This window comes from Jaculus jaculus, chromosome 4 (genome assembly GCF_020740685.1).
Source record: "Jaculus jaculus isolate mJacJac1 chromosome 4, mJacJac1.mat.Y.cur, whole genome shotgun sequence".
Taxonomy (NCBI): domain Eukaryota; kingdom Metazoa; phylum Chordata; class Mammalia; order Rodentia; family Dipodidae; genus Jaculus; species Jaculus jaculus.
The window spans coordinates 1,218,487-1,232,396 of record NC_059105.1 but is presented as its reverse complement, the minus strand read 5'-3'; the positions used below and the strand labels follow the sequence as shown (position 1 = coordinate 1,232,396).

The following is a 13,910-nucleotide window of genomic DNA, read 5'->3' as shown; positions in this document are numbered from 1 at the left end:
GAGTCCTCACCACCTTTCCACCACAGGAATTTGGTGGAGACCCCAGACAAGTCTTGTTTTAGCTGACTGACTACACATCCCTGCAGGCAGTCTACTCCAGACCCACTCTAGACAAGCTTAATAGCAGGCTTTGACTGACGAAATTGGTCCTTTAGAAAGCTGCCTGCCTGCCAGACTTTCCCCACTCCACTGCTCTAGAAGAAGAAAGCACAATTCACAAACATCACCATATTAAAACCTTTCCTAGGGCTGAAAATGTGGCTTAGTGGTTAAAGTGCTTGCCTGCAACGCCTAAAGACTTTGGTTCAAGTCCCCAGTATCCACCTAAGCCAGATGCACAACATGGTACATGCATCTGAAGTTCATCTGCAGTGGCTAGAAGCCCTGGCATGACCATTTTCTCTCCCTCTCCCTCTCCCTCTCCCTCTCCCTCTCCCTCTCCCTCTCCCTCTCCCTCTCCCTCTCCCTCTCCCTCTCTTTCCCTCTCTCTCTCTCTCTCTCTCTCTCTCTCTCTCTCTCTCTGTGTGTGTGTGTGTGTGTGTGTGTGTGTGTGTGTGCCTCTGTCTCTCTCTCTCAAATAAATAAACTAATTTAATAAAATATATTTTTTAAAACACCAAGCAAATTTTACTAGAAAAGCCAAGAGGCAGAAAAACGTGATCCATAACCAGGTTAAAAGTCAGTCAGCAGAGCTGGAGAGATGGCTTAGCAGTTAAGGCACTTACCTGGAAGCCAAAGGACCCAGGTTTGAATCCCCAGAACCTACATAAGTCAGATACACAAGGTGGCACATGCATCTGGAGTTCATTTGCAGTGAAAAATTTACCCACAAGTCAGGTACAGTGGTGTGCACCTATAGTTTCAGCACTTAAGAGGCTTGAGTGAGATGGTTGCTTTGAACGCAAAAGTTTGAGACCAAATCTGGACAACACAGCAAGAATCTGTCTCAAGAAAACTAATTTACTTAAATTTAATATAAATATATAAAACTTGCCCACAAAATAGGCAGCAAACTCTAGCATTTTGTAGGTAAGTTCTACCATACATTTAGAAATATTAATTTAAGCCGGGTGTGGTGGCGCACGCCTTTAATCCCAGCACTCAGGAGGCAGAGGTAGGAGGATCGCCATGAGTTCGAGGCCACCCTGAGACTCCATAGTGAATTCCAGGTCAGCCTGGGCTAGAGTGAAACCCTACCTCGAAAAACCAAAAAAAAAAAAAAAAAAAGAAATATTAATTTGAATCCTATATCAACTCCTGAAGAGATTGGCCAAAAGAGAAGCAGAAATAATATGCCCCCAACTTATTCACTGAAACTACTATGGCTTTGGAAGACACAGATCAAACAAGGAAGATGATGAAAGTGAAGATTACAGAAAAGACCAATTTCACTGATGAACACAGATACAAAAGTCCAAAAGAATTAGCAAGAAAACCTAACCATTAGCTGTCATTGTGTCAGAAAGTGCTATGCTGGCAGCTGGGAGAGAAAAACCATGAACACTCTTAACCAGCAGCTGACCCTGCAAACTACACAACCAACCAGCCAGGAAAGATGGACCCACTGGTGCCATAGTGGCATGACTATTCCAGGGGTAACCAACTGCTCTATGCGTGGCTTTGAGGCCTGCTCCACAGGACAGAATTCATGCCTAGTACCGAAAATCTAGTCAAAACCCTGTGGCACGGAAGGCCACAGGAGCAGCAGGGAAGCTACAAACCCTGCTTGGCTGAATGGATATGCTGTCCTTATCAACTTGCTTCTAAGTACTTTTGCTTATGCACATAGGCTAGTGCTGCTCTCAGTCTTGCTCAGAGAAACTTCTTTTTGTAGAGGGCATAACTACTCGGGTGACTCAAGACTCATCAAAGTGCTGAGAAGAAGTGTCCATTAGGTGCATGGCAGCTTAGCACTGAATGAGACTTCTCTATCGCATCCGCCAAGGTTCAGGCAGCACTGTGAAAGATGGGGAGGAAAGAACACAAGAGCCAGAGGACAGAATGGAGTAGTCTGGAATGCTGCCCTCTGGACATGAAGTGGCCACTGCATTCAGGACCTCACAGAGGCTGCTGTTATCTGCGCAAGACCTGCACAGCATGGGGCCCATCAGCATGTCGTGGGTGATGGGGAAGGCATCACAACAGAAGGGGACTTAACTGTAAAGAAGGAGCTCGGTTGAAGGAGTTGGAGAGAGGGCGAACATAAGAAGGTGATGGGAAGGGATTATGGTCAAAATATATCACGTACGTGTGTGAAAACCCTCAATAAAAGTTAAGAGAGAGAGAGAGAGAAACCCAGCCATGAGTGAAAAGCACAGTGCTTGTTAAGCATCTGTTACTGTGACTCATCACACTCATCGGGCTAGCAGGAGGGACGTATGACGTCCTCAATAGATATTAAAACTCATCCAGTAGTTTTCCAGACCCTTGAAAAACTGTGAGTGCTATCAGAATAAAACAAAGACAATTGGTTAATTATTTTTATTTATTTGACAGAGAGAAAGAAGAAGAAAGGGAGAGAGATAAAGAATATGGGTGTGCCCCCTTGTGCATCTGACTTACGTGGGTCCTGGGGAATCGAACCTGGGTCCTCTGGCTTTGCAAACAAATGCCTTAACTGCTAAGCCATCCCTCTAGCCCAAGAAAGACAATTTTTAATGTCCAGGGCTATCTACTAAAAACAAACTCAAACATAACACTTGGTGAGGCAGAAGAAACACTCCCTGTATTAAAACTCACAAGTGAGGGCAAGGTGCCTGCCACCACTTCTATTTAACACTGCCGTAGAGGTTCCAGCCATACCAGTAAGACAGGAAAAAAAATAGTCTGGAGAGGAAGAAGCTAAACTGTGATTATTTACAGTTTTGCTTATCTATGTAGAAATTAAGAATCCTCAGAAATTATTAGTCAGCAAGGAAGGCTCAGCAAGATTTCTGGAATCAATGATGTTGCTGTACCCAAGGTCAGAAAATTAAAACATTTTAAGATACCACTTAAATTAAAACACACAATGTAAAGTACCTAGGGATAAATGTCACAAAAGACACATAATTTTTATGAAGAAAAATTTAAAACCTTACCAAAGACATTACTAAAGATCTAAATAAGCAAGAAGTGGGTCTGGAGAGGTATCAGTGGGTCAAGTGCTGCAGCGGCTCAAGCCTAAGGACCCAAGTTCAATCCCCAGATCCCATGTAAAAAGCCAGAAGCTGTAGAGAGCTTCTGTATCCCAGCACACTTGGAAACATGGGAGACAGAGACAGGACGATTTCCCTGGAAGTTCCAGGCAAGCACAGCAAAGAACAAGGGAATACAGAAATCCTTCCTTAAAGGAGGTGGAAGAATGAGTAATGATAATGGGACAGTTATCCTCTGACCTTTACACTCACAACTTGATGTGCACACATGGACACACACACACACCACAGAAATAATAACAAGGTAAACAAAGAGCTAGGACCTTTTTGTGAAAAAAAATCAAGATTTTTTAAATGTTGATTGTTTTTCACCCAAATTCATCTAAAACATCAGTGTAATTTTAAATTTCATTTTCAGCTCTTGTGAAATTTGGTAAGTTGCTCCTAAAAATGCATATGGGGAGAGGCAGACTCTAAGAACACCATTAAGAAGTATGAAAGGAAGCATTGTTCATTTGCCCATGAGTTTGCTGTCCCTGACCCTACAGTTTGGATCTGGAATGCTCCCTAAAGGCTCCTGTGTTAAAGGCTTGGTCCCAGCTTGGCACTGTTAGGAAGTGGAGGAACAGTCAGGATGAGAACAAATGTGACATCCAGTCACTGGGGTGTGCTTAAGAGGGACAGTGGACTCCAGACCCTTTCTTCTTCCCTCTTTAGTAGGCTGACCATGAGGTAAATGGCTTTATTCCATCATGAACTCCTTCCTTGATGTCCCAACACAAGCCCAAAGCAATTGGACCAAGCAACCTTGGATCAAAGCTTCCAAAACTTCCAACGTTTCAACAAACTTATCTTTCTAAATTGATTGTCTCAGTTATTTGCTATAGCAACAAAAAGCTGACTGATACATTTGGATTCAGCTACTTGGGGTCAACCATGATCCCAAAATAGTAACCAAATTTTGGGTTTGTTTTTTTTTTTTTTCAAGGTAGGGTCTCACTCTAGCTCAGGCTGACCTGGAATTCACTCTGTAGTCTCCGGGTGGCCTTGAACTCATGGCAATACTCCTACCTCTCGCGTCCTGGGATTAAAGGCGTGTGCCACCACACCCGGCTTAACCAAGTTTTAAGTAAGTTTCACTAAGGTCTATTGTAATAGTGCCACTTTATTATGAGTTTTTGTTAATCCCTCGCTGTTCTCACTTCATAAACTCTATCACAGATACATGTGTACAGGAAGAATATAGTCCTCTCCATAGTTCCAGGTATACATGGGGGCTCTTGGAATGTGTCCCCTGAAGATCAGGAGAGACAACTGCAGTATTAAGACTGGTGGTTGGGGGGAGGGAGGCAGAAAAATGGTCAGTGATTAAGGCACTTCCTGAACAGGCATGAAGGCCTGAAGGGCCTAAGACTGTTCAAGCTCATAACTCCAGAACTCATGGTAAACAAATGGGTGTGTCCACTCACACCTGCAGGTGTGCAACGACCTAAATAAAATAAATAAATAAATAAAGCTCTGGGATTAGTAAGAGATTCCAACCCAAACAAGAACAGGCGGAACAGCAAGTGAGCAAGATGCCCGACTTTTCACTCAGGCCAGAGCAGGTCAGTACATCTGCCACCGATGCACATGTAGGACCCAAAGGAGCACATACATATGCACACCCCACATATACTTGCAAATACAAAGAGCAGTGGGAAGCAAAGCACTTGACACATACCCATGCCAGCACTCAGAAGGTAGACAGGGGCCAGTCTGGGCTACATGAGACCCTGGCTCTCTGGGAGGTGTTGGGCAGGGACAGAAAACTGCCAATGCAAACAAAAGGGACTCAAAAACAGACCTGAGGAAATCATCCTGTTCATCCAATAAAGGGTAGCCACGACCATGCTGTCAGACCATACGCCACGGGAGGGAGGAGGTGCGAGCCGCTTCACAAGCACAGAGGCCAGAACACGCCTGGGGTGGGTGGCAAACCAGGGGCAGCACTAGAGGAGTCAGCCACTGCTGGAGCCCCTGGGCCAGGGAGAAGGGCCACAGTGGGGCAACACAGGTAGTGAACTCAGTGTGTGAAAGTCTGCGTGAGGACAGCCAGAGGGAAGGAGAAAGGGGGTAGAGCTGGTGAGGCCCGTGTGAACGAGCGTGGCTGTAGCACACAGAAATGACACAAGAGAGACACTCACCAGGAGATGGCTGCTGGGAGCCCACGCACAGTCAAAGCACAACAGGAGCCTGCCTGGACCACCGTACAGAGAAATTCACTCAGACAGGGCTGCTGGGACCCATGCACAGCCCAAAAAGGAGCTGCCAGAACCACAGTACCTGTCACTGTGACCAGCAGATGGGCCAACCCTCTGGAACCTCACCTGTTTCCCTTGGACTCTCAGATCACGTCAGGCTTCTGTGTCAACAAGGGGCAGAATTGTGCATAGGAAGAACAAGAAAAGGCCAACTATCTGAGGCTTGTAGGTGACCCCAAGTTTCAAGTTGGGAAACACATCCCTGAATCATGTGCTAACAACGTATTTGAGACAGAACCTCTAGAGGTGACCAAGCTGAAGGGGACGGACCACCCATGGATTTGTGGTTTAATGGGTCATCATGGGAGCAGCTTTTTTTCAAAAGCGAGCTCTCTGGCACACTTGCTTTGTCGCTAATGTGATGCTCAGTTCATGTGTTTTTATGGCTGGCCACCCACACAACTCCCCCAGAATGAAAAGAAGGCAATGCTTACAATGCAACATGAGGCCCTCACTGGCGCTGACAGAATGCTGGCACCATGCTCTTGAATTTCCCAGCCTCCAGGACCACAAGTCTAATAAGTCTCTATCTATGTGAGTTATCAGGTCCCAGGTATTTCATTACAGCAACAGAACATGAACTGAGACACATGCGGTGACCTGACAAGCGTGGCAGGAGAAGGGGGGTGCCCATGAGAAGCAAAACAGACCCAGCTCCAGAGCAGATGCTCCTGGACACCAGAAGCAGTTCCTGATATGCAGCAAATCACCCAAGAGCCTTCGGGGCACCCTGGCAGCCTCCACTTGTCTACCTCCCAGTTAAACCCACAGTCTGACATGTGTGCACACATACATGTACATACTCATCTGGGACACTGCAGAGCACAGTGCCTCTTGTGCCTCTTCCCAAATGCTGTTTCTTCTAGAAGAGTTTTTGTGGGGGAACCCAGAACAGGTTTCCATATCATAGGAAATACAGAGTCACAGCCAGCCCAGGCCACACCCCCAACTCCCAGAGTGAGAAGGGGACCCTCAGCCAACTGACATCCAGGACTGCCGGTCCCACTGAGACCTTATGAAATGTAGGGCACCCTGGTAGTGAAGGCAAAGGGTGTGGATGGCCATCCTTCAGTACCCTGGTCTCCAGCAACACGGGTGGAATAGAAAGGAGTGCTCAGTATGGGATCCTCCCTGGGGCACAAACTTGGGCACCCAAGGTATCCAGAAGTAAACAGGCATGAGACATAGGTGCTAAAACAGAAACTTCACTCCATCCCCACAGCCTACCCCACAGCAGGCAGCAGCCTCAGGACCTGCATTAGCAGCTGACCACCTGACCACCTGACTATTTCCACAAACATGAAAGAACAAAGCCTTCCGAGCAGAGGCTGAACCAAAATTCTGATGCCAGGGGCAGCCTGGCAGCAGCCACCCTATCACCTGGGCCTAAGCTTAGATGGACCCTTTCTCCAGTCAGAATCCACTTAGGAAACAGCCACATCACAATCATTTGTATGCAGCTGGGCTGGGCGTCCCAAGCATGCGCACGGACCAACAGACCATCGAGGCCTCTGGTGCCTGAACAGGGCAGATGTTAAAGTGGAAGGCTAGAACGAAGCAGCAGAACACAGGCCCCATGGGAAGGAGAAGCCAAGGAACCAGAGCAAGTGAAGCAAACACAAAAGCATGCTTACATACTCCAGCACTTCAAACAAAAATGCCATGTTCTGAGTCAGGAACAGGATGCTCTTAAGTGGGAACAGTTAGGGGCAAGAAAGGTGAGTGTCTCCTTGTCTCAAAATATCAATGATAGGGCTGGAGAGATGGCTCAGTGGCTAGAGGTGCTTGCTTGCAAGACCTGATGGCCCGGGTTTGATTCCCCAGTATCCATGTAAATCCAGATGCACAAAGTGGCAATGCATTTTGAGTTCGTTTGCAGTGGCAGGAGGCCCTGGCATGCCCATTCCTCTCATTATCTCTTTGCAAATAAATATATATATTTTTTAATTTTTTTGGTTTGTTTTTATTTATTTATTTGAGAGTGACAGACAGAGAAAGAGGCAGAGAGAGAGACAGAATGGGTGTGCCAGGGCTTCCAGCCACTGCAGACGATTTCCAGATGTATGCGCCCCCTTGAGCATCTGGCTAACGTGGGCCCTGGGGAATCAAGCCTCGAACCAGGGTCCTTAGGCTTCACAGGCAAGCACTTAACCTCTAAGCCATCTCTCCAGCCCAAATAAGTATTTTTTAAAAGAATATGGAGGTTGGAGAGATGGCTTAGCAGTTAAGGCCCTTGCGTGAGAAGCTTAAGGACTCGTCCAACTCTCCAGGTCCCACATAAACCATATGCCCAAGGTGACGCAAGCGCAAGGTCGCACATACGCACAAGGGGGCGCACACATCTGGAGTTCAATTGCAGCAGCTGGAGGCCCTGGCACACCAATTCCCCCCTCCTTGCATGAAAAAAAGTCCAGTCTTTTGGCTTGCCACAAAAAAGAGAGATGATAAAAGGCAGCAACACATAAATTTGAGGAGGAAAACAGAAAAAAAATAAAAGGGGACAGAATTATGAACCAATAAAGAGCAGGCTCTGTCTTGCATTTTAGGGCCATGAGCATCATTAAAAGCAAAACCCCACACTGAGACTTGCCCACATCCATGAGTAGAGCTCCATGGAAAATGAAGATTCCAGAGAGAAAGACATGCTGACAAAGACTCTCATAAGCACCCTGATTCCCAGAGCTATGAGGAAATGATTCAACATTTAGAGGGCTGCCTGGATCTTCTCCTATGGAGGGTAGGGATGGAGCAAGACCCCCTTACACACTCAAAGACCTATGTGTCATTTTCAGTAAGTCACACAAGGATGTGTTCCAGCAAAACAAGACAGAAAACCAAGAAGCAAGTAGTGTGGGGGGGAGGTGTCAAGAAACAGTCTCCAGTTGAGGGGTGTAGTAACAAGAAAGCAGGGAGCAGCAAGTCGCACACAGAAACCAGCCCAGACAGCAGAGGAGCCTTCTGCGAGTTGGGGTGTCCGAAAAGAGGAGAGTTAGAACTGGGAGAGGTGAGGACAAAGAGGTTCATTCTGTATAAGAAAAGGAAAGCTAAGGGCTAAGGGGGAAAAAAAATACACCACCTAAGAAAGTCCTGTCAAGTACCAAGGCAGTGAGACCCCAAGGCTCCTCCACACCTGGGCCTGGCCTGCCACACTTGCTGCAGCCCTGCCCAACATCAGGGACCTGCAGCCCTACAAGCAAAGCAGTGGCATGGAGTAGCTAAGTCTCCCCACTCCAAGGGCAGCAGCAGCCTCAGAAGCCGGTTCCCACTGGCTGGTCCATCCCTCATCATCCTGGCATGAATTGTTGACAGGTGGGAAAGGCAACTGAGATTCACCTAAAGGAGGCTGGCATGTGGAGATGGAGGCAGGAGCCCTGGTTCAATACCCCTTTTGGGCACCCCTAGGCATCAGCATCCTACCATTGGAGGCAAGCCAAAAGAGGAGGGGCCACAGGAACAGTTGGGCCATTGAGACCCTACAGCTGCACTGTGGGAGCCTTCCTGTGACCCAGAGTGAAGGTACCCTGCCTAGCCAGTCTCAAGAACCCACAATCCCACAATAGCTCCAGCTAGCAGGGTGGCAGCTACGGCCATGGCCTCTGGAAGGTAGAGACAGACCCAGTGTCTTATGGGATAGGAGGCACCATGCTGCCCCTGGAAGGGGCACTGAGGAGTAGGCAAGAGGGGATGGTAGGATAGATGGATGAAAAGTAGAGGAAAGGCACTGAAAAAGCCTCCATCTCTGGAGTCTCAGGAAGTGGAAATAGAACTTGGGCCTCTTGTATGAGTCACACGGCTTTTCAAGAGCCTCAGTTTCTGCATCTGAAAAGTGGGGATACCACCCCTTCCTCATTGGGGTCTGGGAGCATCAGACAAGAGGATGCAAACCAGGGCACAGTGCAGCCTATGTCACATAAATGGCGCTGCCTTCGTTCCAGACCCAAGCCTGCAGGAGAGGGGCTGTGTCCTATATGCTGATGGCTACAGCGGCCTTCCTAGAGACCCAAAGAAATCTAGGGCTGGGGGAGCCATCAAAGAGTCAGGCAGGAATGAAAGCAGTGCAGCGGACCATGTGGATGAGTGCATACAACTGTGTCCAAGAGCATGAGTGTGAATCTGCACACTTGTGGGCAAATGTGAACATGGTGTGTGTGCGTGTGTGTGTGTAGTGGATGCTGCTTCAGCCCCTTGAGAGCAACATGGGGAAGGCACAGCTCTAGGAGTTGCCATGGCCCTGAATGCTCTTAAAGCCCCCTCCCTTTGTGCTGACCCCAACACGAGGCCAGTGGCGCCCAGGATACCCTAGAGGCATGCCATCATCTCTGCCTCATCTCTACTGCAAGCAACCCTCAGGTGGGCCCCAGTCATCACCAACACAAGGGAAGATGGTGAGGAGGTGAGGCTGGACCAGTGGGGGCCAACTTCTGAGGCCACTGTCACACTGGATAGGGGTATTCTCAGCCACTTGGCGTCACTGGCCCTCGCCCCACATTTGGAGCAGGGCTGCCATGGCTTCAGGTCTCTGATGTTGGGCAGGGCTGTCAGGAATCCCACACGCTATATCCAAGGGTAAGGAGATCTGGGTGGTAGAATGCAGTTTGTCCATCCTGGACCTGAGTGCTAAACTCTGAGCAACTTTCAGCATAGAATGGGACTCACATGCCATCTTAATGGCTGGGCTTGTCTACACCACAAGGCCTAGGATTAAATGAAATCCAGAGTCCAGAGACAAACTCAGAGCTAAGAGCTGTCAGGAAGGGCTAGGGGAGGCGGCACTCAGAGAGGTCATGAGGCCCAGTCTCCCAGGTAAGCTTACTGGGCCCTCCACCCTGCAATGAACTCATGTGTATCAGGCAGACCTGGCTTAGCCAGCACTTCCTTCAAACAATGAGACAAGGACTGAGGGGCCAGTCAGGCTGTGCACAGACCAGGACCCGGTTGGGCTCAAGAATCATTCAGGTGGGGCTGGACAGGCCCTGCTTCTGATTCTGGCCACCAGCATGGGAGGTGGGGAACTCTGTCCCTTGGGTCTACCACGCTTGGATGCACCCAAGCCCTAGCGAGTACTGGGAACCGCACTATGCATGAGTAGCCCAGGCCCACCACTGTCCACCACCGGTAGCCATTGAGGGCCCTCCTGACTCTTTAATGGATGGACACCCCTGAGCCCTGGGGGCGTGGCCAAGGTGTGGTTCTCCTAATGACAGTATTTCCATGGACCCCACTCTGATGGTGCCACACTGGCACACCCTGCTTCTCCTTGGCTGGCTGTGGAAGTCTCCCAGTTCCTCCGAACCCTGGTCCCAGGAGGCCCCATCCATCCTTCCGCCCTATCTTTGCCCTCCGCCCTATAGGACTACTCAGACAGATGGGAGGTCCAGGAGGGAACAAGCTGGGCCTTTTCTTCCCAGTCGCCAGGGCCTGACTCCAGCTCGGCCTGCACGCTTTGGCTTAGTGTGCCCTTGAGGTTCAGGTGCTCCATCTGTGAGCCAGCATTCAGGCTGCAGTTCAGACAGCACCCAGTGAAGGGGAATCGCTACAGGTATAATACAGACCCTAACACAGAGCCTTCTGAAGCCAGCCTCCTGTGGCACACAGGCCAAGAAGGCATTTGGCCCTTCAGATTCCACCGCACCAAAAAAGAGAACTGCTAGTGTGTGTTGGGGGGAGGGGTCCATGCCTAGGGCACAGGGAGGTCTTCCCCACTCTTCATAGAGGAGGCTGAACTTCCTGCTTCCTCCTGGGAATGTTGACCCCACCTACCAAAACCAAGGAACCCCAAGAAGATGGTGCTTGTACAGAGTGAGAGCTGACCTGAGACCTGCGCTGGACCTCGTAGCATCTCTCATCCTGCCTAACTGCACTGCACCCACATGTGCCCACTCCCCTACCCACAGCCTAACTAAAGCGTGTGGCCAGCCACACCTGCAAAATGGCCGCCTCAGGTGCAGCCAGCCCCCTGAACCTCAGACCGTCGTGCCGACCAAGGTGTGGGGCATATGGCCGTGGCAAATGCCCTCAGCCAGGTCGGTGTGACCGCGTCTTCTGCGGGAGCTTGCGCTGAGAACCATAGGTCCCAGATGTTGGGCCTGGACCAGCTCTGAGCGCCGCAGGGGCCCTCTGCACCTCCTCATCCCGCAGCCGCGTGATCCAATCCGCTTGGCCTAGCAGGCCTTTAATCCCGGCAAATGCGGGCACCTCTTAGAAAGGGTGGCCGCTGAGGAGCCCGTCCTCCAGCCTGGAGGAGAGAGTCCCCATTTCGGACGACGTGGGCGCGCACCGGGTCCTCACCGGGGCGACATCGCGATCGCGCCCAGCAGGCCCCATGACTTGGCAATCCCTCCTTCCCCTCCCCCCAACGCCAGTCACGGGCCCCCACCACCTAGCCCTGCGCCCCGCCCGCAGACCCTCCCTCCGGGCCGCGATGCCGCCCGAGCCCCTCCGGAGCGGGAGGGCGGTGGCCTTTCTTTGGGGCGCAGACGGGGTGAGGGGAGGCTTAAAGAGGGACTGCAAGGATCTTCTCTACTAACGTTCCTCCTGTCACCCGAGCCCAGTCGCCAGGTCAGACGACGCACCCCACAACCCCCTCCCCGCCGGGCACAGGCCACACCTGTTACTGGGGCGCTGGCTGCGAAGACGCAGGCCACGACGGCGGAGGGCCCCTCCCGGGTGCTGAGTGTCTTCGGAAGGGAGCTGGGTCTCCAGGGATGGGCTATGGCACCGGAGGGCGAGCGCGCACGAGGCGGGGGGCTTGGCCCTGGCGCCGCAGCCCCCGTGCGTCCCGCCCGCCCGCGTTGCTATCGCCTCCAGCGCCCGCCCTCCCCCACCGGGGACCGCGCGGCCGCCCGCTCCGGGCCGCCCCGCACGCCCTCCCTGCGGCCTGGCTCGGCAGCCGCACCCCGGCCGGCCGACGCCCGCATCTGCATCCCGGTCCCTCCCCGCCATCCCCGCCTTCCTCTCCCGCGGGTGCCGGTGCCGCGGTGCGCCGGTCGCAGGCTTCTCCGCAGGGAGGGGCACCCCGGCCTGCAGATCCGCCGGCGGCTGCCCTCCCCGGCGACCCCCGCCCTCCCGAGCCGAGCGTCCTAGGGTGGCGCGTCAGGGATGGGGCCTTTGCCGAGGGCCCGGCCGGCCGTGCACAGAGCGCTGACACCCCTGAATTCGCCCCATTGTTCTCGGCCGAGGCGGAGGAGGGCCGGGGAAGGGAAGGGAAGAGAAGGGGCCGCGCCACGTCCGGGCTCGGGGCTCCCGCCCCCGGGCCGGGCTCGCGACACCCGGGGCGCTCCGAGGGCGGCACCGCGAGCTGGGACAGGTGCAAGGCGCGGGAGGCGGCAGCGGGGGCAGGCGGCAGCTTACCTCTCCGGCGTCACGGGCCGCTGCCCCGCATGGACCCCGACACCCGCGCGGGTCCCCAAGCCCGGAGCGACTGCGCTGGCCGGCTGCGCCCGGTGCTGTGACGCGGGCGCCGCGTGACGGGCTGCGCGACCCCCGCCCGCCCGCGCCCGCCCTCCCTCCCCGCGCGCTGGTTGGCTGCGCGCGGCGCCCGAGCCCCAGCCGCCCGCTGGTTTGTCGCGCGGGGAGAGGGACGCGCGTCACGGCCGCAGAGGGGCTGGAGCGGGAGCGGGAGGGTGCGCGCCGGGCTGTGACATCACCGGGGAGAGGTGGGGGACCGACGCCCGGGCGCGGAGGCCGCGTCTCCTCCCTGCCCGCCTCCCCCGCCCGCGGGGGGGGAGGACCGGGGCGCCCCGCGGAGCTCGTCGCAGGCCTGCGCCAGGGCCGCCGCTCCTGCCGGCCCCCGCCGACGCCACGACGTCCATAAACCATGCACCTGCCGGGCGGGGCGGGGCTCGCCAGGGTCGCGGGCGGACGAGGGGCTTTTGTCACCAGCGGGGAACGCTGGCGCTCGGGTGAGGGGTCCTCACTGCGGGCCGTAACAGCTGGGTTTGCCAGAGCACCGAGAAGGTCGCGCTCCTGCCGACCGGCCCTTCCTTCGCCGGCCACCCCGTCCTCAGGGTCAGAGCCGGTCCCCCCTTAGCCGCGGGCTGCGCTCGGCCCACACTGGCAAACCCAGCCTTGCCAACCCTCTCGGTTGCCTCTGCACTAGAGGGGCATCTCAGTGAGCCCTGCCAACCTCCGGCACCGCCCCAGGGTGCAGCGACCTGCACGAGGCCTTTGGTCAGCCCACCCACCAGGACTGCCCCGCATTGCGGCGGTGGGTGTGGTGACGTCATGCCACCTTGACACTGGGGCCCCAGCCTCCTCCGTGAAGAGCCGGTGTCCGCGGCATCTCCTGCGCCCGCGGGTGCTGAGCGCAGCCCTGTGGGCTTGAAACGGACTTACCCGAAGGGAGGGAGGCGCACCTCCAGCCAGGGCGGGCCTGGGCCTTGCGAGGACCCAGGCCGCACCGTTAGCAGGCCGCCCACCTCCTCCCAAAGCCGCCACGCTCCCCTTCTCTCCATTTCCCAGCACCCCTGCA

General features: G+C 53.5%; 1 protein-coding gene across 15 annotated transcripts in view; it reads right to left on the bottom strand.

The window, feature by feature from the left end:
* Kif1a (kinesin family member 1A) overlaps nt 1–12,893 on the bottom strand; it is an 88,688-nt gene extending 75,795 nt beyond the window's left edge. For all 15 annotated transcript variants that reach the window (XM_045146724.1, XM_045146727.1, XM_045146725.1 and 12 more), the window contains exon 1: nt 12,791–12,893. The gene's annotated coding sequence lies outside the window, so the exon portion shown is untranslated. The remainder of the gene's footprint in view (nt 1–12,790) is intronic.
* Nucleotides 12,894–13,910: the final 1,017 nt, after the last annotated feature.